Below are 27,271 nucleotides of genomic sequence, written 5' to 3'. Positions count from 1 at the left end.
GAGGGGAAGCCTTGACTTAGAGCAGGCAGTCTTGGTTTCCTGACATCTCAGTGTTCTTCCCAACGTGAGGAAGTACCGCATTTAGACATTAGTATTCATCTTCAATGGACCCTATTCTACTGAACATGCTTGTACTTCTACTCTCACGGAATGTTCCCATTCATATACAGAGACGCACAGGGAGAGCCCCTCACTCTGCTCTGCTCTAATGGGAAGGCAACAGGCTCAGGTGAGGTGGGCTGCTTCTCGCATCTGGGTGGGCGGGGTCCGCGCGAAGCAGCGCTCCTGGCCCGCAGCCCAGGGTTCTTCCTGAGACTGAGGCCTCCATCACAACCCAGGGAACATTTAAAACCTACCTGCTGACTGAGTAAACTACCCACAGTCCCTGGCAGTAAGGACATAAGAAGATCAGGCAAAATATTAAAAATACATGTGCACTGTACCGACAGCTCCTAGGTATTGTACTGGAGTTAGAGGCATAGAGCAGTTGTGAAGGTACCCTCTAATGAAAAATGGTCATGGTTGGACTGTGCTCCTTTATCTCCCTAATTCTATAACCCAATTTTTATCAAGGACCTCAGGCCTGAAGAGCTCAAACCGCATTTTGAAGCTTATCTCATTAATATTCACCACCACATCCTCAAAGGGGGCGGGGCATGTATCATTATCTCCGCGTCTCTGATGGAAATATGGCAGTGAAAACAGCACAGCCATGTGGGTTAAGGATTCAGAGACTGCTTTCTTACAGCACCCTCATCCATGTCCGATGGCCCTGTAAGAAGCAACACTGAGATAAAGCAAGTGGGAAGCTGTCATTTCAGCCCGATGTCCCCAGTGTCACTGTCTGACCAAAATAATAAAATCGAAGCCCCAAGGCTATGAGGAAAACGACAGGCGATGATGAAGCAAGATTGGCAAAGAAGCCATTATGTATTGGCCTGGATTCTCAAACATCCCTAGAAAAATACTGAAAGCGCAGATGTGTATTACCAGACAATAGCAATTAAAGCCTATACCTCACAGTGAAGACAGCCAGCTTAGAGACCCAAGCAGTGGCCACACGAGATCTGTGTGGGATTTCTGGGACTTTAGATTTGATCCCCCTATGATCTTTCCGCATGATCTTGAGCCTCCGTGTGTCAATTTCACTGCTTCCAACACTGCTCACTGTTTCTCTTTCTGCAAATCTCTGTTTTTTAAAAAAGCAGGCTAAAGACACCTGGCATTAGCAGCCCCAACGACACTGGAAAGAACACAAGAAATGGCATGCCAGGCAGACCAGTGTTCAGTTTGATTGAGAATTTTGTCACCAGTATCTGAGATATTTGGGGGAGGACATGACTTTTTTTTTTTTTTTAAGATTCCATTTATTTATTAGAGAGAGAGTGATTGAGAGAGAGTACGAGCAGGAGGGGGAGGGGCAGAGGGAGAGGAAGAGGCAGACTCCCCACTGAGCAGGGAACCCAACATCAGACTCAATCCCAGGACCCTGGGATCATGACCTGAGCTGAAGGCAGACGCTTAACCCACTGAGCAACCCAGGTGCGCCAAGGACATGACTTCTTAAAAACTGGTTTTGCACTTCTGGGGAACTTATCCTACAAATGCAAAAATCACACGAGATTATTCATTGCTATGATTTTTGTAATAACAAAAACTTGGGAACAAACTACGTGGCCGTTAATAAGAGACTGGTTGAACAAATTACGGTACATCCATACAATGAAAAAAATTGGGTCTGAAAAACAGGATGAAAGAGGTCCTCATGTACCAACAAGGAAACATTTTGAGGACATAGCGTCAAATAAATAAAGCAAGATGCATACAAGTGAGTGAGTATAGGATGCCACTATTTGTTTAGAAATTGGAAAGATGAATATACTTAATCATTTAATGTATATTTCTTGAACATCTTCGATATCCCAGGAACTTTTCTAGGTGTGGAATATATATACTCAGTGAAAAAAACAGACCAAACTCCCTGCCTTCAAAAAACTTATTCTTATTTGCTTTTATATGCACTTTACAAAATTTTTTTAAAGACATATAAGAAACCCATAATAGAGATTACATGTTGGGAGAGGCAGGGGCTGGGCAGACGTGGGACAAGCACAAGAGAGCAAGTCTTCACTGTATGGTCTTTTACATTTTCTAAATATTTAAATCAAATAAAATAAAAATGAAAAAACAAACAGGAAAATCTTCAATGCCCTTCCCTATTAATCGGAGATGGATTTGCACTCACTAAACTAAATCTGTCTCGAACTTCTTTACCAATTTAGGCTAACTATTATACCCTCTTGGAAGCCTCTTCCATATATTTATTTGTAGAATTTATTTTTTTTTAAGATTTTATTTATTTATTTGACAGAGAGAGAGACAGCCAGCTAGAGAGGGAACACAGGCAGGGGGAGTGGGAAAGGAAGAAGCAGGCTCCCAGCAGAGCAGGGAGCCTGACACGGGGCTCGATCCCAGGACCCTGGGATCACGCCCTGAGCGGAAGGCAGACGCTTAACGACTGGGCCACCCAGGTGCCCCTTACTTGTAGAATTTAAATAAAATATAATTCCTTTGTCTATCCTATAGGCATTTCTTTCTTGGTTCCAAAACATCCCTCTTATCTATGATATTCTGAGATTAAATGAACATACTTATGTTCTTTGTCCTAAAACCATTCATTCATCTATAAGCCGTAATGAAGTCTCCCCCATTATCTTTGCCTTCTCTCATTGAAGGCTTCTCATTCTTGCTAATAAATTCCTTATTTCAACTCTGTTACATCCACCAGCTTCTCTGCCTGTAACTGGGGTGACTAGGAGTCCACTTCCTCCCCCACCAGAGTCCCCAGTCTCGCCACTCGCATGATTACCCTTCACCTTTATTTTTATTCGTAAACTCCTTTGCTTCAGAAACATCCAAAAATGATCATTCTGGACAAAAATTCTTTTTGAAAAAAGTCCTGACTAACCGTAAATTCATCTCTGCCTGTCCCCACCCTTCCTCTCACTGCCAGTTTTCAGCCTCTCATCCCCTTTAGGTCTGGAGACGATGCTGTGCTGTGTGCTCTTTGCAGAGTTTCACCTTCCAGCCCAGCTCCCGGTCCTGCCAAAGCACCTTCTGGCCCCCTGGTCTCACGCATGCCTCTCACTGCCGAACTAGGAGAAGTTTCCCCACTCCGATCATCCTCAGCCCAGTGTTTGAAATAGTTTGGAACCATTTACAACTGTTACAGGTCACAGGCTCTTATCATTAAAAGGATCCTCAGCAGCTAGTTGACCACCAGTGTCCCCGGCCTCTTACAAAGATGCTTCTGGAGGGCCCTGCGGGCTCCACTCACCCCAGCTTAGGGCTATTCATGCAGCTCCTAGAGTAGAAGAATCAGGCTCTGCCCATGCATCCTGTAATCTCTTTCTAGAGTGACCAACTGTTTGTTTGCCTAGGATTGAGGGGGTTCTAAGATGCGGGACTTTCCTTTCAAATACAGACAGTCCCTGGCAAACTAGGACAAACTGGTCACCCTACTTTTACCATTCCACACATACTGCTCCTGTGTGCACCTTCACTGCCAAAGGCCAGCACCAGTGTATCCTTGTTGGAGGGCTGCCCTCAGGCTGCTGACATCCCCTAACCTCGTCCCCCCACCCCCCAGAGCCAGAAGTGACTGAGAGTTTTCATATCCCCGCGGGAGCTCTTAACCAGTGCCCGAAGGATAAGGGAGTTTCGGTACGCCCTTCTGCGACCCTGGTGGGGATAATGGTGAGTTATGAATTACCCTGTCTCCAGAGCTCCTTGCAGGATCGGGTCATTCTTATCCTGCATGGGCCTTTGCTTGGTATCACATACTTGCTTGGTTGTCTTCCCTTTACTGCCCCACCTGCCCATGCCACTGCCATCTGTTTACTCAGAACACATCCTAATAAATTCTAGGGATTTCTAGGGAACCCAAATATTTGGTTATCTATTGCTGTATATAGGTATCTGTTCATAGATATTTGCATATCTATCACTGTATATAGTAAACCAGCCCAAAATGTCATGGTTAGAACAACCATTTTGTTATCTCACAATTTGGTGGTGTTGACTGGGCTCAGCTGGGTGGTTCTTCGATTCCATGCAACAGCTGGGGCTGCTGTTATGCGGGTGCTCTACTGGGCTGGAAAGTCCAAGATGTCCCATGGCATCAACACGCACGTGTCTGAGGCCCCTTGACAAGTACTCATCTCACCTGGGGTTTCTCATGTGGTTGTGGTCAGGCGGCAGCTGGGGCTAGAATCCTTGGAAGGATCACCTGGAATGCGGGATAGTGAGAATCATTCCCCCAGTGTGTAGTTTCCAGCCTCTTCCCTTGTAGGAGTGTCCTAGGGCTGCCACAGAGAAGTATCGCCAGCTGGCGGCTGACAATGGCACGTATTTATTCTCTCACAGTTCTGGAGGCTAGAAGCTCAAAATCAAGGTGTTGGTGGGGCCGTGGTCCTGCTGGAGGCTCTAGGGAAGAACCTTCCTCGCCTTCTCCTGGGTTCTGGCGGTTGCTGTCAGCCCCTGGCATTCCTTGGATTGTAGCCACTTCACCGCAGTCTCTGCCTCTGTTACCACACAGCCTTCTTCCCGTGTGTGTCTGTGTTTCCCCCCCAGCCCTCGTGTGAGGATACCGGCCATTGGATTTATGTTCCATCTGGTCCAGTATGACCTCATTTTAATGTGATGACATCTGCAAAGAAGTCTCTTTCATAGATTCCATATGATCTCTGCATATGGGCTCACCATTAGAGGAGCTGAATTTCTTAGAGGCATCTCAGGTTTCCCAAAAACACAAAAGTTGAAGCAGCTGGGCCTTACCAAGTACTCACAAAGTGCCTTGCATGGCTTTAAATGCTGAGGTTACGGTGGAGAAAAAGATAGGCAGAGTCCACTGTGGTGGAGGGAATATCTTTGGCTATTTCCCTTGTCTAGAACTCTGAGCTAACATGTTGCGGTAGTGTGGGAAGAATAACAAACCACATCTGACACCTGGACTCTAGCTGTGCTTTGGGTTCTAGACAGATGAAAGATAATATAACCTGTCACCTGGCTCAACCACATAATCTCCCTGGGCCTCCATTTCCTCGTCTACATAATGGGGAGTGTTAACCAGACCATCTGAGGGCCTCCCAGCTGAGGTCTCCCACAATTTACACAACTGCTTTCTTTTGTTCAAACAACTTCCTAATTTTCATCTCCTTCATAAAGTCTTAAAAGTAGCCAATGTTTTGGGGGATGAGTAAGGAGAGGATGAGGGCAAGGAAGAAAATGAGTTTCCTGGGCAGTTGAAAATTGCCTCTCCCATTCCCCAAGGTATTCCATATTCTATACTCTTTCTTTTAAATTATGACACTTCCCTAAATTATTAATACGCAGATGCTCAGATTGTGGTTTCCCTCTCAACTGACCCATTTGGCAGGAGTGACAGGCTGCAAATTGTGATCTGGGCCAACATCGAATGATGTTTGATCATTGCTATCTTGAGCATACACCTGTTACAGAGACCGCCAGGTGTTAGGCAACAGATGTTCCTGGAATTCACAAAGAAAAACAGGTAACTGTCCCTCTAAGCTTCTCAGAATAAAAACACAATGATATCCATTAATATACTTTAATGAAGAGGACCAGAGGGTCAGCCTACCTGATGGCATGTGTATATTTTGTTCCAAGAAAGTCAGTACAGCTGGGATATATAGGGTTGTTGTTGTTTTTTTTTTAATTAAGTGTTAACATTGCTCTTAGTAAATTATGTCTCTATGCCAGTGCTTTTTTCAAAGTGCTGTATAGGGACCACATGCATCAAAATTATTTGGGCTGCATATTAAGATGCAGATTTCTGGGCCAGTTTCAGAGATTCAGATTAAGTAGGCCTGGCATTTAATCACTGCCCCAAAACACACTGACAATAATACCCAATCCTTCCACACAGCTCCACCACTCCCTGTTCTTTCGTCCAGGCAGTTTGGATTCCAGATCAGAACTACCTAAATTCCCCTCTTGCCAGGAATTAGCCCAGCCATCAGCATCACCACCCCACTCTCCACTCTCCAATACTGCTGAAGCTGTAAGGATACAAAATCCAAGGGTGAAGTAAAAGCAACAACAACAAACAAAAAAAAACGGGTCCGAAGCAAGGGCCAGTGGTAGGCTCTGACTTGAAGGCAAGGCAGCTGGGAGACCAGAAGGTCACAGATGCAGGAAATTATGGTGAGAGTGGTAGGGAGGGGGAAGGGGGGAAACCCAGGAAGCAGTTTCAAGACTAGAACATACCCTTTGTTATATGCTACTGAGAAAATTAAAAGGATTATACATTGAGATAGATATTCCGAGTGTGTTAAGAAGCTTAAAATGAAAGAGGGAAGTTTTGAGTCAAAAAACTTTACCTTAAAATTTAATATATGACCTATCACTCAACAAAGATTTAGTTCTTACTATTTAATCTGTTACATTTAACACTAATTCTTTTGTATTTTCAGAATCATCCATCTTACTCATTCAATGAATATTTATCAATGTTTGCAGAGGATACAATGTTCAGCAAAAACTGACTTGGTCCCTATCCTTATATTTATATTCCACTATAGAAGAGAGTAATTGAGCAAATAATTACATAAACAAAAGCATAATTACAAACTAAGCTGTGTTATGACAGTGAGGCTCATGGTGTTATAAGGATATATTACAGGAGAACCTGACCTAGTCTGGGAAGGAGGGCTAGGAAGGTGTCTCTGAAGAATTGACAGGTGACCTAAGAACAGAAGAATGCATAAAAGTTAACCAGACTTGGGGGAGGGGGTGGGGGTGATGGATGGAAAGCATTTCAGACAGACGGAATAACATGTGCAAAGGCCCTGCAGTGGACTGAAAATGCCCCAATGAAAGAAGGGAAGTGTGCCTGATACAAAAAGTAAAGAAAAGGGGATCCGCATGAGTCTGGACCTTCGGGCAGAGACCAGACTTTGAGCACCTTCCTGGTCTTGCTAAGTAGATAGTTCTTCAGCTATGAACAATGAGAACCATGAAAGAGTTTAAGTAGGTGATGATATTGTCAATTTGCATTTTGAAAAGGTCACTTAGACTGCAATATCAAGAGCAGATGAAGAGGACCAAAGCCGGGTGAGAGACCAGTCGGGGGGGATTGATGGCACTAGATTAGATAAGAGATAACCAAGGCTTGGGCAAGGGTGGTGACTGTGGAGATGGAAAGAAGGGGAGAGCTCTGAAACACATTTCAGAGACATTAGTCACAGGACTTAATAATGGATGGGACACGACTGAAGGAAAGGAGGGGATGAGTCCAAGATGATGCCCAGGTGTCTGGTTTATACAACCAAATGGAGGATTGTATCCTGCCCTGAGGGAGGGAGGGTGCGTTTAAGAGGACCAGTTTGGAGGGGAAAATACAGTTGACTCTGGAACAACATGAGTTTGAACTCCACAGGCCCACTTACATGTGTAAGTTTGTTTGAAAAATATGGTACTATAAATATTTTCTCTTTCTTAGGATTTTCTTAACAACATTTACTTTTCTTTAGCTTACTTTAAGAATACAGTACATAATACATGGAACATGAAAAATGTGTGTTAATTAACTGTTTGTTTATTACCGGTGAGGCTTCTGGTCAACAGTAGGCTATCAATAGTTAAATTTGGGGGGAGTTGGAAGTTATATGCAGATTTTCAACTGCACAGGGGGTCTGCACCCTTAACTCATGTAATTCGAGGGTCAACTATAATTGAGTTAAATTTAGGATGCGTTTAATTTGAAGTGCTTTCGAGACATCCAAATGGAGACTTTGAGCAGGCAACTGAAGTTTGGCAGTCCATCCGTGCTTTGGTGGCAACTGAACTTACAAGTGCGGTGAGATCACAGAGCGATTCCATATAAACCAGCGGCAATATAGAGTAGTGGTTGAGAGCAGCGTTCCTGGAGAAAACCTGTCTTGATTTGCACTCCAGCTTTGTCACTTTCTAGCTGTGCAACCATGAAGAAATCACTCAAATACTCTACACCAAATTTTCCTATCTATGGAAGAGAGACAAGAATATTCCCTACCTTATAACACTGTTGGGAGTATTAAATGGCATGATGCATTTGAAACTCTTAATATAGTTCTCAGACTCTAGTAATTATTCTACTAACCAGTCATTAATTATGGACTTTAGTTCTTCCAGAGAGCACACGGAGTTAATAAGTAGGACCCAGAACTAAGCCTTGATGAAATCCAATGCTAATGGCTGGATGAAGAAGGATGAAGAAAGACCAAGTCATGGTCTGAAACTGTGCTGTCCACATCTACACATCAGAGAAACCAGGTCAGCAGCCCCAGATAGAAGCTGCTAGGATGGGTTAACCCTTTCAAAGCAACTAGAAAGGGAGCCAAGAGTCCTGGAAAGGAGCCCAAAGTCAAAGGCCTAAATAGATCTAGAGAATAAAGGGAGATAGTAATGCAGAGTCAGGAACAAGCTGGAAATAGGCTAGGTGCAGGTCAGAAACCAGGGAGTTAGGGGCTTGGAAACAGCTGCTAACCATGGGCTTCCCAGACATCCTAAAAAGGTAGATGGACAGGATGGGAGAAGCCACAGTATTTCATAACATCCTTAAGTAGATAGACGTCCGCTGCTCAGAATCACCTACCATAGAAATATTTTTAATTGTCTGAAATGTAAATAATAAAATAGCAGAATTTGGTAGCCCTTCTTCTTCAAGTGTTTAAGAGTATCCTATCTTATATAAGTTGAGTCATGACACAGTATGAAAGTTTGATGCTTCCACATTATGTTACCATATTATTCTTAAAAATATATATTCTTTGGCATTTTCAATTAGTGCTATTGTTTGGGGATATACTATATCATAGGGAGTATTTACTTTATCCAAAACCCACTTGCGGCCACATTCAAAATGTTCTAAAAATGTCCTCCAATATGATGACAATGATGATGGTAATAGTGATGTCATCAGTGTGATTATCAGTGTTATCCAGTGACAACAGGATTGGGTCAAATGGGATGCCTATGCTATGAGAAAAGCTATATATGTATATGTGGTGTGGGAGCGGGAGTGAGGGGTGTGGAAAGAGCGAGAGAGGAAGGAGCAGGAGCATACAATGGCAAGAAAACTTAATTAAAAGCAAATTTGGATTGAGACCAAATATATAGCAATAGAATTTGCATTATTAAATAAAGTATTGATATTGGCTCATGCTCCTAGAAGTCTATTCTCATTATTATGATAGCTTTTATTTTTCCCATTAGATTGATGAATTACTGGAGGAAGCAAAAAGTGAATTTGTCTCTGTAAGTGAAAATCATTCGATTGAGCATAAATTTCTTTTGGTCCAGCCCCAATACTAAAATAGTCACAGGTTGAATATCAAATGGTCTCTAGCCCAGGCTATTCTCAAAGACAAGCAAGCAAGCTTATTCAAAGGGAGAAACAGGGGCACCTGGGTGGCTCAGTTGGTTTAGTGGCTGCCTTGGGCTCAGGTCATGATCTTGGGGTCCTGGGATCGAGTCCTGCATCGGGCTCCCTGCTCAGGGGGAAGTCTGCTTCTCCATCTCCCACTGCTGCTTCCCCCACCTGTGCTCATTCTCTCTCTCTCTCTCTCTCTCTCTGTGTCAAATAAAAAACAAAAAGCAAAGGGAGAAACATTATTACCTAAAATTTAACAAATATCATGGGAAATATTTAAATAGGCTAAATCTACCTTAATATATTTTTTTTCCTGGGTAGGAATGCTGTTCTGAAAGGTCTTTGGGCTGAAGCTGTTTACTTATTGATTGCGTTTCCCACTGTGTCTTCAACATTATAATCACAGGGATCATTTTTGAATGCAGCTTTTTAATTTTTTTAATGAGGGCATGATAATGTATTAAAGGTAGGCAGAAAGTGAAAAGTAGCTATCTCTCCACACACATCCATAGGCATGCATACACCTCAACAATAACCTCTCTTCCCCACCCTCACCCCTCTCATCTCCCTCTTGATGCCCTGACTGTCTTTGGGAATCTTTGGGGGGGGGGTTTTGTTTGAATTCAATTACTTAACATATAGTGTATTATTAGTTCCAGAGGTAGAGGTCAGTGATTCATCAGTCTTATAGAACACCCAGTGCTCATTACATCACATGCCCTCCTTAATGCCCATCACCCATTACCCCCTCCTTCACCTGCCCTCCAGCAACCTATAGTCTGTTTCCTATGATTAAGAGTCTCTTTCGATTTGTATCCCTCTCTGATTTCATCTTGTTTTAACTTCCCTTCCCTTAATGCCCATCACCCTGTTAACCCATCCCACTACTCCCCTCCCCTCCAGTAACCCTCAATTTGTTTTCTAAGGTTTAGAGTCTCTTATAGTTTGTCTCCCTCTCTGATTTTGTCTTGTTTTATTTTTCCCTCCTTTCCTCTATGTTCCTCTGTTTTGTTTCTTAAATTCCACATATGAGTGATATCGTACAATTGTCTTTCTCTGATTGATTTATTTTGCTTAGCATAATACCCTCTAGTTCCTTCGGGAATCTTTGTTTCTATTGGAGTTTGGGGGCAGAGTAAGAAAGAATCATTCGTCCAATCCTCACCTTCTATTTCCGCTCAGTTGAGGACTTGGCAAAAGGAGCAAGCGGAGGATCATAGCACAGTTATCAGCTTTCCCAGCAGTAAAGCCAGATTGAATAACACTGCACAATCCAAGTGTGGTATCAGCTATGTTATGGGCCAAAGATCACAGGGCACTTTGTTAAACTGTGCAGAAAGTGCAGCCCCAACCTACTAGCTCTCCGCTCCACCTCTACACCCGGACACCCACTGGACCATAACTTCTTATCCAGCCACAGGGGGGGAAGCAAGAACAAGACACTTAGCTGGACCCACCAGTGATAAGCTAACCACGTGGAGACTAGAGACAGGCACACACAGCTCCTGCAGCACTTGAGTCAGAGAAGCCAAGAGAAAAAGAACAATGACCTTCAACACTTAACTTGGCCCAGTAAAGAAATGTGGCCAAGGAGATGGTGTGTGCTATCCCTAGACTCACCAGTCAGGAAAACCATCTTCTCAAGAGAAGAACTAAGTAAGCAGGAGAGGGCAGGCTATCGCACCTTTCCCGAGAGGGCCATTGACCATTCTAGATGTATGTGGAGAAACTATTATATGTCATTACTTCTTCAATGGAAATGATACACATTTCCCCCCTTTCATATCAAGTGCTGGTTAGAGATGACCCAGAAATCCAAGGATGGAAAGGAATTTAATGAGGTAAAGCTTAATTATTCATGATCACCATTTTGGGGATTATTAACCCTCCTTTTCAACTGGCAGTCAAGAATTTCTGGAGATCAGCTAATTCAGTCACTCTGAAGAAGCTGATACAGTTTGTTGTAAATATGTTTTGCTTCACAGACAACAGTGCTGTGATGGAATGGTTAGTCCATGAATCTGTGAATAAATGAATAAATCACACACCTGTTAAATTGTGTGCTGCACATAATGAAGGGGTTGTGATGTGTTTTTTTTTTAAGAAAAATGTTGCTTCTTTCCATTTGCTGCTCCTAAACAATTTCTAAATGTAATGTCTTATATGTCTCCCCTTTTGGTGAAGCTCAAAGTACTTCATGGAATATGCATCCTAACTCTATTTATTCTCTTCATTAATTCTCCGAGTTGCAAATACAAACACTGCAATTTGGCATATGAGTGAATTAAAATATGTCAACATTCTGATCCTGTACCAAGTCATATTGTAAGTAAAGTATGGAGAAGTAGGAGCAACAGAGTCTGGCTGGTGTCAGCATGCTGTTCACCTGGACAGGTACCTGGTGGAAGAGTGTAGGGTGGACAGCACCCTGGAGAAACCCACCTAAGCCCTGGAGCCTCAGGCACTGATCCAGGAATACCCACCATGGACGAGATCTTCATGCAGGAATGTGGTCATTGTATCCACTGGCCCAGCCAAAGGAAAAAGAAAACCATGAAGCGACTGGGTTTTCAAACTTGTGCATGGATACCTTCGGCATCCTTACTGGTATCTTACAGCTTTAAAACAATCTCCTCTTCCAGAGTAGGGCTGGGTACTCCATTATGAATGAGGACATTACATCTTTATCTAAGCTAAACAACTATTACAACATTGATTTTGTCCTACGTTGTACCTATTATCTTCCAAGATATGCAGGGAACAGACTATAGGCTTTGGAGCCAGACAATGCAGCTTTAAATTCATGCTCTACATTTTAGTTGTCATTGGCCAAGCTACCTAACTTACCTGAATTTCTTTACTCATCCAAAAAATAGCAATAAAATTATTATAGAGTAGGGATGTTGGGGGAATTAGATGAGAACGTGTGTGTGTGTAAATAAAACATGTTAACACATTTAGATTGAAATAAATCCATAGAAGTTGGACACTTTTACTTTTGGCCACTTTATATATTAACTTATGTACTGGTCCACCTGGTCCATATATCTTTACCTATAACACTGTCAAAATAGGTTCTTTAACTTGAAATATCAAACAGACAAAAGAAATGAGGGGGAGGGAGAAGAAGAGGAAGGGAGAGAGGAAAAGGAAAAAGAGAAAGAAGTAAAAGTGACTGAATGCCGTATTACTAAGAACTACAGTCACACTGACAAACAACATATACGTACATATGCATATGTACAGTGCAGTTCTGATACAGTTTACGTAGGGGAGCAGAATCTGCCATCCCAAAATGTGTCCTGGGCATGCAGATTATTTTAGGCTGATTATTTTTAAGAAACAGGCTCAAGTTTTCCCTTTTTTGCCACTCCCCTAACTACCTAAAAGAATATAGATAGAGGAGCTGTTCCAGGGAGGGAGCTATCACCGCAGACACCTACCGTGTAAGATGGGCTGGGTGTGGTACACAGGGAGGAAACTAGCATCGTCTGTTACTAAAATTCCTTCCTGGGTTCCACTGTCTGTATGGTCCAGCAAACATTTTTTACCAAACATTTACCGTTCCCGTGGACTGTCCTTCTCCCTTTCAGCTTTCCTGTGAACTGTCTCAGCCCCCCACGCCCCTCCTTCTCCTTAGCTCTGCATGGCCTAGTAAGCCTCACTTACCTGACTGTTGTTGTGGAGCCCCAGACACATGTAATTAAATTTGATTTTCTCTTGTTAATCTGTCTCATGTCAATTTAATTTTTAGACCAGACAAAAGAATCTTGGGGTACAGGAAAATTTTTCCTCCCCAAGAGCTGGTGTAGCCAGCAGGATAAATTTTAACTGGCTGAATGCTGCTCACCCAGGACTGCTGCAGCTGAGTGATGCTGGGACTTCCGACGAAAAGCTGGCAGAAGGTAAGAATTCTTACCATACCAGTCTCCCGATCTCTGCCTGCAGGGTCTAATGGAAGCAACAGTAGTGAGAGTACTTTTCTTTATCTAAATTTAGATTAGCATGAGGAAATATTTATGGAACTATTTCCTTGGGTAAAGTGACTTTGGTAAAAATTTATTATGAGTACTGTTGTTTTCTATTCATCCTTTTTCTCCCAGAGATAGTCATTGCTTTCTTTTGTCTCTGTCTTTTGTGTCATTTGTCATAAGAAATGGTGAACCATAGTTTTGATTAAGTTTTCCTCTCATCTTGTTCTATGTCTTGAGAGCTTAGCTTTATGACCAGTAAGAATATTCTCTTTGGTCTCTAGCAACCAGAGGATGCCTATACTGGCATGCATCTGGCAGGTAGCCCAATAGGTTGTGGATCCAATAGTCGCACTCTCTTTGTCCAACTGTGCCAGCTCGCAAGAGAATATGTCATAAGGGGTTTCAGCTCATAAAGGTCCTTTATCATCTCAACCTTCCTTGTCACTAATTTGGCCAGACAGAAATGTGGGTTGCACTTTATTTGCGGCTAGATATGCCTGGATAGAAATATGGATGTCACCCCTCTTGTGGCTAGATCTTTCTTAAGCTAATTTTGGGAGTAAACTTTCTGGATCTTATGAGGACTACTTTTTTTTTTTTTCACTCTCCTTTAAGGATACCTCTTGCATCTATGGTTAAGCCATAAAAAGGCTTATTGGCTTAAGTCACTTTTGAGTTTAATATGAGATTCTACTCATCAGTGGCCACACAATGGATCCTTTAAGTTGGCTATATTTGAAAGAAAAAAAATTTTGGAGAGCTCTCATCCTGAACAATTGTCCTCTTGGTAAATTGTCCTATTACCCCTTAATAAGATGAAAGAACAGGATGCCTGGGTGGCTCAGTTGGTTAAGCATCTGCTTTCAGCTCAGGTCATGATTACAGGATCCTGGGATCGAGCCCCACATCGGGCTCCCTGCTCAGTGGGGAGTCTGCTTCTCCCTCTCCCGTTCCTGCTTGTGTTCTCTAGTCTCTCTCTCTCTGTGTCAAATAAATAAATAAAATCTTTAAATAAAAAAAAAGAACAGAAATTAGATATAGCGGGCTGCCTTGGTGGCTCAGTTGGTTAAGCATCTGACTCTTGATTTTGGCTTGAGTCATGGGTCATGGGTCATGGGATCAAGACCTGTGTCGGTTCCATGCTCAGCTTGAGATTCTCTCCCTCTACCCTCCTCCCACTCAGACACACTCTCTCTAAAATGAATAAATAAATCCTTAGAAGAAAAAAAATAAATTAAACATAGTACAAAAATCAAAGTCCACTCAGACCCCTTCAGACATTTGCAGGTATTATAAAAAAAAAAATCAAGACATTAGAAGGATAATTGTCCTGCACTTAAGAAGAAAAAAAAAGGTGAGAGCAACTGTCCTTATCTTACAAATCTTTACAAAACTAAGGAAAAAAATGCAACTCTACAGGCAATCCAAAAACTATCTATTCCTTTCCACCAATTCTAAAACCTCACCTATTCATTTAAAAAATCTTGTCAATTATTGGCCTTAGGAAACCAAAGTCCTCCTTGGAAGAACTTGTATTCTTTTTCAGTCTCTTGAAAAAAATACATCTTACCATGTCTTTGAAATGTAACATCCCAGGAGGTATCTGAAACAATGTCCACACTCACCTAAGACTAAAGGAAAAGAAAAGAAAAGAGAAAAGAAAAGAAAAGAAAAGAAAAAGAGTCTTCTTAAAAATATGAACTATGGGAGGCACACGTATGGCTCATTTGGTTAAGTGCGCGACTCTGGATTTTGGCTCAGGTCATGATCTCAGGGTCCTGGGATCTAGCCCCACATCAGGCTCCACACTCAGAGGGGAGTCTGTTTCAGGACTCTCTCTCTCCCTCTGCCCCTCCCCTCACCTGTTCACTTGCTCTCTCTCTCTCTTTCTGTGAAATAAATTAAAAAATCTTAAAAAAAAAAAAAAAGTACAAACTATGGAAAGGGCTCTCTTGCCCAAACTCTAGACGATAGCCTCCTTAAGATTACTTCCAGGGACAAATACAAATCTTAAAAGTCTTCTCCACAAATAGTAAAAAACTTTTAAGCATTCTAGTGAGTAAACTTAAATTGTTCCAACTGTTAATTATAAATGAGTGATTTTATATTGTTTTAAAATAGAAGCTATAAAATCTCTGTGCTTGTATGTATGCTTATGTTTGTCTGTTAGAAATACAGTATTTTTCTACCTCAGGATGGTATTACCAAAATTAATTTGTAAAATAATTCTATTTAATTAGCTTAAAGAAAATTAAGCATTCACTGGCACCTGGGTGGCTCAGCTGGTTAAGTATCTGCCTTCTGCTCAGCTCATGATCCCAGGGTCCTGGAATCCAGCCCCACATTGGGCTCCGTGCTCAGCGGTGAGTCTGCTTCTCTCTCTCCCTCTGCCCCTCTCCCTGCCCCTGCTCGTGCGCTCTCTCTCTCAAATAAATAAAATCTTTACAAAAAAAGAAAATTAAGCACTCATATAAATTTAGCATTCATAACAATTCTCAAAAATAAAATAGAAACTTAATCCAAATGAATTTCAGGTTTATATGGCCTGGGAAAATATTCAGTATGAAACCTAATGTAAGGATGCTGGTTTGATCAAAATAGGCACGTCTTAGAGTTATCAGCATTGACTATAATGCAGACATACAACTTTTTATTCTACTTGGGTTTATTAGTCAAATAAGTTTCTTATCTCTGTTGCAAAATTTGTCAGCAAAACATAATTTAGAATGACGGCTGACTTTGTCTAATGTCTCATCAAGGTTTCATGGATAATCTAAACATACTATTGGGGGCAAATTCTTTGGAGAGATGTAAGTGAGATAAGAGTTTTTAGATGAACTTCTTAGCAAAACTTACTTTTTATGGTATGTGTACTTAAAGATAATTTCCAAAATCTTTTTGGCAATCTGAAACTTAAGAGTTTTGCTTAGTTAAGTTAAAAGATGGAAACTCATTAAATACCTAGATCATCTCCAAATAAGATAAAATAATGAAACATTAACTACTGAAAATAAGTTTATCTACTTCCTTATTACAGAGAAACTAAAGATAAATTTGGGTCTGTTTGCAAACATGTTTTGTTGCTTTATTAAAAGATTGTACTTTGAAGATGTATGTTTCTAGAAATTATGAAATGTATTCATAAATTTGCCAATCTAAAGAATGCTGATATAACAGACAGTTCACAATTGATTACTACTTAGATTTCACTAAAAATAAAAGTTTCTAAGAATTAGGAATTCTAATTAACACATGTAGTTAAAGCTACTAGAAATAATAAGGCAACTAGAATGTATATACAAGGAAAGAAGGATATACTTTGGGTAAGAAAAGGTATCAGGTATGAAGATGTTTTTGTTAAAGGAAGTAAATTTGTCCTAAAATCAAACTGGTTATGGAAAACAGGAAAGGACAGAATCTAAATGTAAAAAAGAAAGTCATACAAGGTTTGTGGAAATGGAATCTTTGAGAAGGAATTTTAATGTGTAATCAAGCTAGCTAAGATTAAAATAAACTTGTAGAAGTATGAGTTTTGGGGCACCTGGGTGGCTCAGTCGTTGGGCGTCTGCCTTAGGCTAGCGTCTCAATCCCAGCGTCCTGGGGTTGAGGCCCGCATCGGGCTCCCTGCTGGGCGGGGAGCCCGCTTCTCCCTCTCCAACTACCCCCTGCTTGTGTTCCCTCTCTCACTGTCAAAATAAAAATAAATAAAATCTTAAAAAAAATGAGTTTTAATATCAAAAGTACACTAACTAGTACACAATTAGAATTTGGTTTTCTTGTCTGTTAAAAGTTTTCTTGGATTATTGATCTGCTCTTTATAATAACAGATTATAAAGGGTTTCTCTTTTCTCTTAAAGTAATCTGCCTAGAAAACCAAACTTCTGTGTTTTATCAAAATAATGTCCTGTGCTTCATGTTGTCTTAATCAGGTCCTTGATTACCTAAGAAAATGAATCTTCTCAATATTAAAAGAGCTAAGTTTTTCCTTTTTAGGACCATTTAACTTTCTGTATTTGTCTGCAATGTCTTTGTTATCATGATTAAATGGATAATTAAGTATTATTTCACAGAGACTCTATTTGATAAAGTATTTTATAACCCCTTTGATATTTTTGACAAACTTCCCAAAAATCAAATCCTAAAAAAATTCTTTTTTTTTTTTTTTTTTAAAGATTTTATTTATTTATTTAACAGAGATAGAGACAGCCAGCGAGAGAGGGAACACAAGCAGGGGGAGTGGGAGAGGAAGAAGCAGGCTCATAGTGGAGGAGCCTGATGTGGGGCTCGATCCCATAACGCCAGGATCACTCCCTGAGCCGAAGGCAGACGCTTAACCGCTGTGCCACCCAGGCGCCCCTAAAAAAATTCTTTTTAACCTCAAAATATCTATGGGATTTTTCAGAAGGTTCCTGAGAAATCACAAAAGATTTGTTCTTTCTCCTTATAAAAGAGAGATATTAAAGTAATTGGGCTTATTTGATATGTTAAATTACATGGGAAGCAGTGTCAAGTAGTTGTATTGTAATAGGTAAATATTATTAATATAAGTATTCTAGAAATTGTATAAAATTCCTAAAATTCTGATATATCCTGGTATAATGTTATCAGTCATAATTCTAGTTATTATCTTACAATGTTGTATGTCACAGAAATAACCAAATTTCCTTGTCAGGCGCATTGTAATGAACTCTAATCAGACCCTTAGCCATGCTATTTTTAAGCCTTTTTAATTTCGTTATTCATTTACTCAGATGCTTTTACAAAAAGAATTCCTGCAAAAATGCTCATCTTAAAGGAGATTCATGGGAAAGCCTCTAGAATACAACTTTCTAATAAATTTAGACCATAACTAGTAGAAAAACTGGATTCAAGCGAACAAAAATTAATAATGTGGGGCTGAAGGAACTGATGAGGATGATTACATTTATCTTTTTCTCCTTACCTGATCCCTCCAGAATTCAGAAACTCGTAGTGAGTATTCTTATTTTTATGGCAATATATTTACTTGTGTAAGTTCAGTAAGAATCTGCTCCCTTGTAAGAGGACACAATTGGAAACGTTGGTTATTATTACCAAGGTTTTGACTGGAATGTCATAGTTGAGAGAGATGGGCATAGACCCAGATATGACCAGACAGCTTTAATGAACTAAGTTTGACATTATGGACCCAGTAGAGCCCCTTGGAAATATGAGCCTGATACCTTGCTTATGGAGTTTCCAGCAACATTCCCAGGTGAGTAAAAAAGATTACTTCTGGACACCTGGGTGGCTCAGTCGGTTAAGCATCTGCCTTCAGTTCAGGTCATGATCCCAGGGCCCTGGGATCCAGCCTCACATTAGACTCCCTGCTCAGTGGAGAGCCTGCTTCTCCCCCTACCTCTGCTGCTACCCCTGCTTGTGCTCCTTCTCTGTCTCTCTGTCATGTAAGTAAATAAAATCTTTAAAAAAAAAATTACTTCCTGGCAGGCACAGGAGCCTCAGAATATTTGGGAACCTCAAGAAGAAAGGAATTAACATAAATCTATAGGTATTGCAGGCAAGGCCTAATGGTAAGTATTTGGCTTGGCTTCTTAGGCTGGAGAAGCTGTTAAAAGTTCAGTCTCAAGGGGCGCCTGGGTGGCGCAGTCCTTAAGCGTCTGCCTTCGGCTCAGGGCGTGATCCTGGCATTCTGGGATCGAGCCCCGCATCAGGCTCCTCTGCTAGGAGCCTGCTTCTTCCTCTCTCACTCCCCCTGCTTGTGTTCCCTCTCTCGCTGGCTGTCTCTCTCTCAAATAAATAAATAAAATCTTTAAAAAAAAAGTTCAGTCTCAAGATTCTTTATGGGAAGTTCCAGCAAAGCAGATTTATATGAAAAAAAAAAGAATAAATAAATATTAAAAACTTGTATGATCAATCACTATTCTTACCGCACTTAAGCAGATAAGCAGGCCAGGTTTAATAAAACTAGACTTATTTTGCTAACAAACAGATCAGTCTAACTTTGGCTACCTTTGGTAGAAATGAGGCTGAGGAGAAAATGAGGAGAAAAAGATGCCTCAATAGCACTTCTAATACTGTTCATTATAACTTGGACCCGATGATGAACTCTTCTAGTTTCCTCTAATGCCTGGCTACTCCCTTCTTCTCCCACCCTTCTGACTTGGAATCATTGAGAACTAAAACTGCCTTTTCTTGAAGCCCTACAGGCTGAATATGAATGACTTGATATGAACTTTAGAGAAATTACCATAACAGCTCATGTACTTACCATGGTCATAGCAGTTGGTGTGTGGCCATTCAGAAAGACCATCAGAGACACTCAAACTACAAACCAGGAAAATCTGTAAGATTGCCACTGCCTGTCCCCATTCCATCTAAAAGGCTTCCTGACCGGCTGTCTTCAGAACTCAGAAACTGGGTTTATAGTTTGTTCCAATCATTAACCGTTGTTTTCTTTCTTTTAAAAAAATTTCCATAGAAATACCTCTTATTGAATACCTGATTACTTTGAACCACAGTCCTAACTTTGGGGGCACACCTGCATCCCTGCCTCCTGAGATGAATTTCACTGAACTGACCTACCATCAGGACTAAGAGACTGGTTCAATGAGAGGAAACGATCTACCAACTCAACTTCTGGACTTCGAAACGTCCAGTTTTAAAGGCAGGACTGTAGGGGAGTAAAATTTGCTACCCCAAAATGTGTCTCTTTGGTATGTGCATTATTTTAGGCTGATTATTTTTAAGAAACAGGCTCAAGAAGTTTTTCTTTTTTGCCATTCCCCTAACTGCCGATAAGAATATAGACAGAGGAGCTGCTCCAGGAAGGGAGATACCGCCACAGATACTCCTACCTTATGATATGAACTAGGTGTAGTAGACAGGGAGAAACTTAGCAAAGTCTGTTATAATTCCTCTCCGTGTCCCATTGTTTCTGTGGGGCCCAGCAAACATTTGTTTAACACGTATTTGCTCTTTTCCATTTTCCTGTGAATTCTTTCTTCCCTTTGAAGTCCCAGACCCTTACCCTTCTTAGCTCTGAATAGCATATAAACCTCAACTGCTGAACTGTAGTGGGGAATCACATTCTTATGGAGCCCCTGTACCTACGTAATTAAATATGGTTTTCTCTTGTTAATGTGTTTCATGCCACTTAAATTCTTAGATCAGCCAAAAGAACTTTGAATTCTTCCCCAACAGTTACACTTCCTCCTAAGAACTGAAGACACCCACGGGATTTATAGAGTAGTCTCTGGTCGGGGATACATTTTCCTTTCCTGAGCCTCCCCACATGTTCTGAGAGGTTGCATTCCTCTAGCTGCCCCCCATTCTCAGGGTTTTCCCATTTAGTTGTTCCAAGTTCACTTTACTTGGAGAAGAGCTCTTAGCACTGTGTTGCTAAGGGGGGGGGCGAGTCTTCATACCCTCTAGTAATCGAGTCAAAATGCTAGCCACTATTTACATACTTGGAATATCACTGAAGTAATTCTCTTTTTATTTGTGTTTCCCTGAAGCCTTCTTTCTCTTTTTATGTGGCTATTCTATGTCATACTGTGGAGGTGGGAAGATTTTACTTTTGTTTTCTTCTCATTCTCTGCTTTTGTTGGTGGAAGGAGTACTCTCCATATAGGTTTCGACTCAATGGATTCCCTCATTGAGTAGAACAAGGATGCCATGACACTTTCTGTATAATTTCTGTATATTAAACGTACCTGTGGCTCTGGAAGATCAAGGCTATACATTCAGTGCTGAGTGGGTCTCTAAAAGCACTTAAATGATACTGAAATCTGTATCTGTTTCTTCAGGTGGCATTTTCAGAGCCTTGTCAGCAGGGCCCTCTAGCCTTATAAAATCACTAAGTAGGAGGCATTAATGAAAGCCTCCTGACCTCCAAAATATTGCATTCCTCTTCCCTCGCCCTATCACTTTCCTAGAGCTTCTGAAATTCTTAGCATTATTCATTCATTCTTCAATCCACAAGTATTTACTGAGGTCCCTCAAGTATTCTTTGAAAAGTTTATTTATTTAAGTAATCTCTATACCCAGTGTGGGGCTTGAACTCATGACCCCAAGATCAAGAGTTGTATGCCCTTCCAACTGAGTCGACCAGGCACCCTGAGGTCCTCCAAGTATTTAATCACAGAGCCAGGTGGTGGGAATTTATATGATGGCATACAAATACCATATACATACACATATATGAATATATATCAGTCTGTATACTCACAGAGCTCACCGTGGAACTAGAAGAGGGACAATTAAACAAATGATCACAATAATGGGTTCTAAGTGCCATGACAAGAAAAGTACATTTGCTTAGGAATCTTACTGGGACCATCTAGCCTGTGGAGATGGAGGGAGCCTGGAGAGACTTCCTGGAGGAAGTAGTATTTTAAAAATCCTATGGTGCCATTTCTTTGAACTAAGGCATTTATTTACCCTTGTTAAAATGCAAACCACTTACTCAGAAGAAAAACACCTTTAGATTAAACAAACAAACAAACAAACAAACAACTGTGGGTATTAGCAGAGATTAATACCCACAAACTGAAGCCCTGGGCTTAATTTCCCTTTTGCAGCCATCTAAAATTGAACAATTTTAATATTTATTTCCTCAGGGGGCTGCTTCTGTGAGGAATTTTGTGTCAGCAGTAGATTTGGGTGCCTGAGGGTGAGGATAGGGCTTAGACTCAAGACACTGAAACAAGATGCAGGCTAAAGCAATAATTTCCCCTACATGAAAGTTTTGCTAAAAGCCTACTCCAATTTTGAGCTAGTCCTTACAAGTCCCACTCATCAAGGAAAATGCCTCAACTTGGCTTCTAGATAGTGAAAGTGAAGTGTGAGAGGAAAAATATCTTCATAAAATCTGAAAATATGTCTAAGGTAGTTGTGCGCCAAGACAAGTTTGGCTGGAAAAATCCATCTTGTTTTCCCAAAAGGCTATCTCTATGACCCCTCCTTCTATGTAAATTGTTTATAACTGTGTGATTCTAAAACTCAACATAAAAACTGGTCGTTCATTATTTGATTACATGAACATGTGCTGGCATCTACATTTTCTCATTCCTATAGCATTTTAGAAGTGCCAGTAAATGAGTCTCCTATTTATTATCTAGAAAAGCTTTCAATTAAACATCACTGCAATGTAATTTATACAGGCACTCCGGGATATAATAAAATCTCTAACCCTCATCTCAACCTGTGTCTTTTTTTAAATTCAATTCAAAACATCTTTCAAATGATTTGTTTCCTTTTATTAAGCAAACAACGGGAAGTTTTGTCTTGTGAAAATGAAGAGAAGTGATCAGCAACTAAGAATTTTGACTCTACTCCTTTTCCTACTGGGAGAGATGTGAGCTCTATGAGCCCAGATCCCTCTCTCTCCTCCTGAGAGTGGTGTACGTGTGTGTGCGTGTGTGTGTGCACGTGTGCGTGTGTGTGTAGGTGGGTGTATGCATGCATGCATACATGCTCGTATGTTTGGAATGAAGAGAGATTAAGCTTAAAGTTCCCACTTTTGCTGTGGGACGAAGATTTGTCCCTGGTGTTCCAACATGGAAGTATGGAAATGAGGCAAGCTTCGTGGAAATGATAACGAAGATCTGAATAAAATTTACACTTCCACTTTTTGTTTATCCCGACAACAAACCCGTGAGGAAAGTAGGTTAGTTACAGATGCTTTTCTGCTTACAGACTTTCACCCTATGGATGGTCACAGATAAAAACAAAGCTCTCCTGTGAGAACACGCTACATGGTACCAGCAGATTGTTGGAATGTGTGCTGCTGCCTTTTGGATTATAAAACCGCACTTTTTGCCATCCATGAATTTTGCTGTGTTTGTGTTTATTTTGAGAAATTTTTCCAAACATCATTAACCCCATCAGGTCTGATAAGTCCAAGAACAGTGATAGTGTTAAAAGCCCTTGTCAAGATATACAATTACCATGGAAACAGAAGAGATTTTTAAAAATTAAAAGTGGTCAGAAAAGGAAGGTTTCGTGTGACTGTAGAATGAATTATTCAAGAGCAGAAATGATTCTGAAGGACAAAGAACAAATCACACAACATACAAAAGTGCTGTCCATGTACCAAGGGACAATACCAACAAGATAATGAAAGAGGGACACTGTTGGAGTCTCACGTTAATTCCAGAAAGGGCTAAGCTTCGAAGTTTGAGGATTGGGAGATAGGGGCCTGCTCCTAAACTCTTGTCTCTAGCCTCTTCCAATGTGGTTTCCACCCACAGGAGGAGTGAGGTGGTGAGAACAAAAACCATGGCTGCTACAGAACAGCCCAGGCCATTAGGAGATCCCCAAGAAGAACAGTTATCTTCCTCCACAGACTTCCAGGAGATACAAACAAGGATGATTTGGGGAAAAGATATCATTCTCTCACTCAATGCCTTCTATGTGTCAAGTGTTATTCTCTTAGCTAGGCCCACATGGCATAGGAGATGTATGAACAAGAACACTAGCCTTAATTAAAAGCTTTGAGAAACTGATTCATGCTCCTATTCTTGGAAATGCATTCGGGACTGCAAGCTTAGTCACTTCGGAAGTTTCAACAAATAGACTCACTTACAACTTGATTGTAAGTAGAGGAGTTTCTATATTAGTATTTCTGGGCTACTGATAAGGAAAGTGATCTTTGAAGAGGTTAACGGACTTGCCCTACACAGTCAGAGATAGAATGAAAACTAAATTCAGCTATTGACTTCAAACTAGAGCTCTCTTCCAAACCATCATGATTCTTTAAAATATGGTTGAACATTCTATCCCATAGATGGACCAAAAACTGATCCCCCAAATTTCCCTCCTTTAGTTCTTTGAAGCAAATGGCATGTAATGCCTTAGATTGTCTTTCTTACATAAGATGAGACAAACTTTCTAGTAACCCACAAAGTATGTTACTAAGGATTACTAAAATATGGTACCATGATCTAAAATTAACACATTTTTAGAGTTTACCAAGGACTTAATTCTATATTCTACTAAGAAGCTTGGATAGCACCAAAGGGTTGTCAACTTTGGCATGTGACCCGCTTAAAGACACAGAGATAGTTTGGAACTTCTGGAATGTTTAGTAAATATGCTGTACATTTTAAGTGTTGTTATCATGAGTAGCCTGGAGATTTCAACTTCTGACATTCTCACCTTTAAGTATAATTCATTGTTCATTTAATTTTAGAATCCTCATTTTAGTTTGCAGTGAGTTGTTGGGTTAATCCTATTGTGAATAGTAATGAATTAACAGTATCTTGGTTCAAAATTATCCAATGACTAGATTTTAAGACATAGGTTCACTGAAGCTCAAAATAAGAATTTATTTTGCTAAAGCTCATATATGTAGAACCCACCCTCACCCAACAAAAGTACTTGTAAAGAGACATTTTATTCCTTTCATCAAGTTACTTTTTATTGGAAAGTAGGAATAAGTAGAAGAATGAATACAGATAATTTTCCACCTTTGCTCAAAAACATCTGAGAGTTGCTCCACAGTCTAAAATATGATTACCATTGACTACTGGTTACCTATTCAGAGCTGCTCCCAATCCCCTTTCCCTTGCTGCCTCCCACCGTAGAGGCTGGAAAATAAAGTATGTGCTTTCTTCATTTTTCTTAAAACCAGAGATAGTCACATGATCCTGTCTGCCCATGAGATGTAAATGGAAGTCTTCTGGGGGAGGTTACTTAGACAGCTTTTCTTTCCTGATGAATGGGGGTACCCCACCTCCACATTCTCCTGCCACCAATGACAATGCTTGTAACAACAAGAGCCATTTTGCAACCATGAGGAAAATAGCAACAGGATTATGGGGATGCATTGTTAAAACCCTGATCCTATGCAGGCAGTTGTCTACCTGCAAATTTCTTACTATGGGAGAAAAAAATAACTGCTATTTATTAAGGCCAATGGGTGTTGATTTGTGTTAGGATAAAAGCATCTTCACTGATGCTTATGTACAAGTAAGTAGGAATTTAGGCACCGACTTTTGTGTAAAATTCTTATTTATGGCATTGCTTTTGGGTGAGAGGAGTGTTCTGAGTTGGAACAGACTTATAAATAAAAAATTTGAAACCTAATTCCCTAACAGATAAAACAAGTCCAAGTGTTCGTTATGTCTCCCTTAACTCCACGATCTCACTAGCACTCACACACACATTCGTGCACACACCTGCTCAAAGACTTATATTTGCCCCTGTTACCTAGTGCTGGGATGATAAATTGGTTTCATCTCAGGCGCCAGCGTTGATAGATTGGTAGTGGCTGTCTGGATCACTATGCTGAGAATAATTTTGAGGCAGACAACACAACTCATGAGGAAGACGGTTGTGATCAATCGGCCAAGTCTGCCATGAATGTGAAAAATGGACTAGCAGCACCTGTATTTTCTAATAGTTGACCTGCTCCAGTGTATCAAATTTTAATTGCTCAACTTACTATAAACCTCTGTCTTCTCTTAATCCTGTAGATAGGAATTTAGTATTTTAAACTGGCATGTTTAGTCCTTACGTGGGCCCTCATTTACTAACTAGAAAGTGAGGTTATCTAAAGAAAACAATATCCAGCTAGGGTACTTCAGTTGGAATTGTAAAGAAATTCCAACTTAAGAAAACTATATTATAAGCTGTGCTGGCCATGGGGGTGCACCATTTTCCTCTGTCTTCCAAAAAGAGCCTGTCTTTCAGCTGCAAGAAGTGCAGGTAGCCGACAACATCCAGCTACAGTTGCTGCAAAACTCACCTCAACTTTTAAGCCAAGGCCAAGTGCTTCCTAGGCAGACCCAGACATGGAGCAGAGTGGAGACAGGGAGGTCCCAGCCTGGCCATTTATAGCCAGAACAGGCAGTCTTTGCTCTGGAACTCCTGTTGTACTGGCTAAGACTTGTAAAATTTGCACCATAGTCTGAGGCACTCCCACCTTGATTCTGCTTCCTTCTGCCTCTCCTTTCACAAGTGCCATTCCAGCATTCCTGCCCTTCTCTGCTCCTTCCTCCTTTATCTTTCATAAGTGGTACTCCCTCTTCCTCATACACTTCCATCAGAGTGTCTGTTTCCTGAAGGACCCAATTTAATACACGTTCCTACTATGGATATGCCTACTTAGATTTACAAGGCATCTACGTTAAATATACAATATTCCAGAAGAGGCAATGTGCTCTATTGGCTTTGACATTAGAGAGTGTGGATTAAAATTCCAGACACTTATCACTGAGTGGCATTAAGTTAGTGTCCTCATTAGGGTGCCTGTGGTTGAACATTGAACTCTTGGTTTTGGCTCTGGTCATGACCTCAAGGTGTGAGATGGAGCCCTCTGACGGGCTCCACACTCAGTGGGGAGTCTGCTTGAGATCCTCTCTCTCCCTCTCCCCCTTTCCCTCGCCCTGCTCACTCTCTAAAATAAATAAACAAAATCTTTAAAAATAAATAAATAAATAAATAAATAAATAAATAAATTAGTGTCCACATCTTTAAAATAAGGATGTCAATGGTGATACTTGATGGGACTGTGTGAGGACTAAGTGAGATGATGGCCATGAAACTGATTTCTAAACCATTATGCAGTGCACACATTTTAGGTATCACTATTATTATTCCCAGGAATCTCAAATATCAGTTACCAGCTGATCAATTACCATTTCTTTACAAATCTTTATTGTGCCCTTACCACCACACTGGTGTGGACCTAGGAAACCAGCTGGGCAAAGTCCCTGCTCTAGCAAAGCTTACATTTTCTAAATGAACCAAGTACATACAAGCTTCATTTTAAAAATATTACTAAGTGAGCAACAGTTCACTAACAGGGGAGGCCATATCTCTGTGTCGGTTCAAGTCTAATTGCAGTTTGGTCTTGTCCCAGGATTTGTCTTTGTTGATGTTT

The 27,271-nt window shown here is 40.7% G+C and overlaps 1 long non-coding RNA gene across 13 annotated transcripts in view; it reads right to left on the bottom strand.

The window, feature by feature from the left end:
* LOC103677340 overlaps positions 1 to 27,271 on the bottom strand; it is a 114,056-nt gene that overhangs the window by 53,312 nt on the left and 33,473 nt on the right. For 6 of the 13 annotated variants that reach the window (XR_005832167.1, XR_005832165.1, XR_005832164.1 and 3 more), the window contains exon 3: positions 4,066 to 4,288. The exons of the other annotated variants lie outside the window; for them this stretch is intronic. This is a non-coding gene — a long non-coding RNA (uncharacterized LOC103677340). The remainder of the gene's footprint in view (positions 1 to 4,065; positions 4,289 to 27,271) is intronic. 13 annotated transcript variants of the gene reach the window in all.

The sequence above is a fragment of the Ursus maritimus genome, unplaced genomic scaffold, assembly GCF_017311325.1.
Source record: "Ursus maritimus isolate PB19 unplaced genomic scaffold, ASM1731132v1 scaffold_4, whole genome shotgun sequence".
Taxonomy (NCBI): Eukaryota; Metazoa; Chordata; class Mammalia; order Carnivora; family Ursidae; genus Ursus; species Ursus maritimus.
This window is presented reverse-complemented; position numbering and strand designations above follow the sequence as displayed.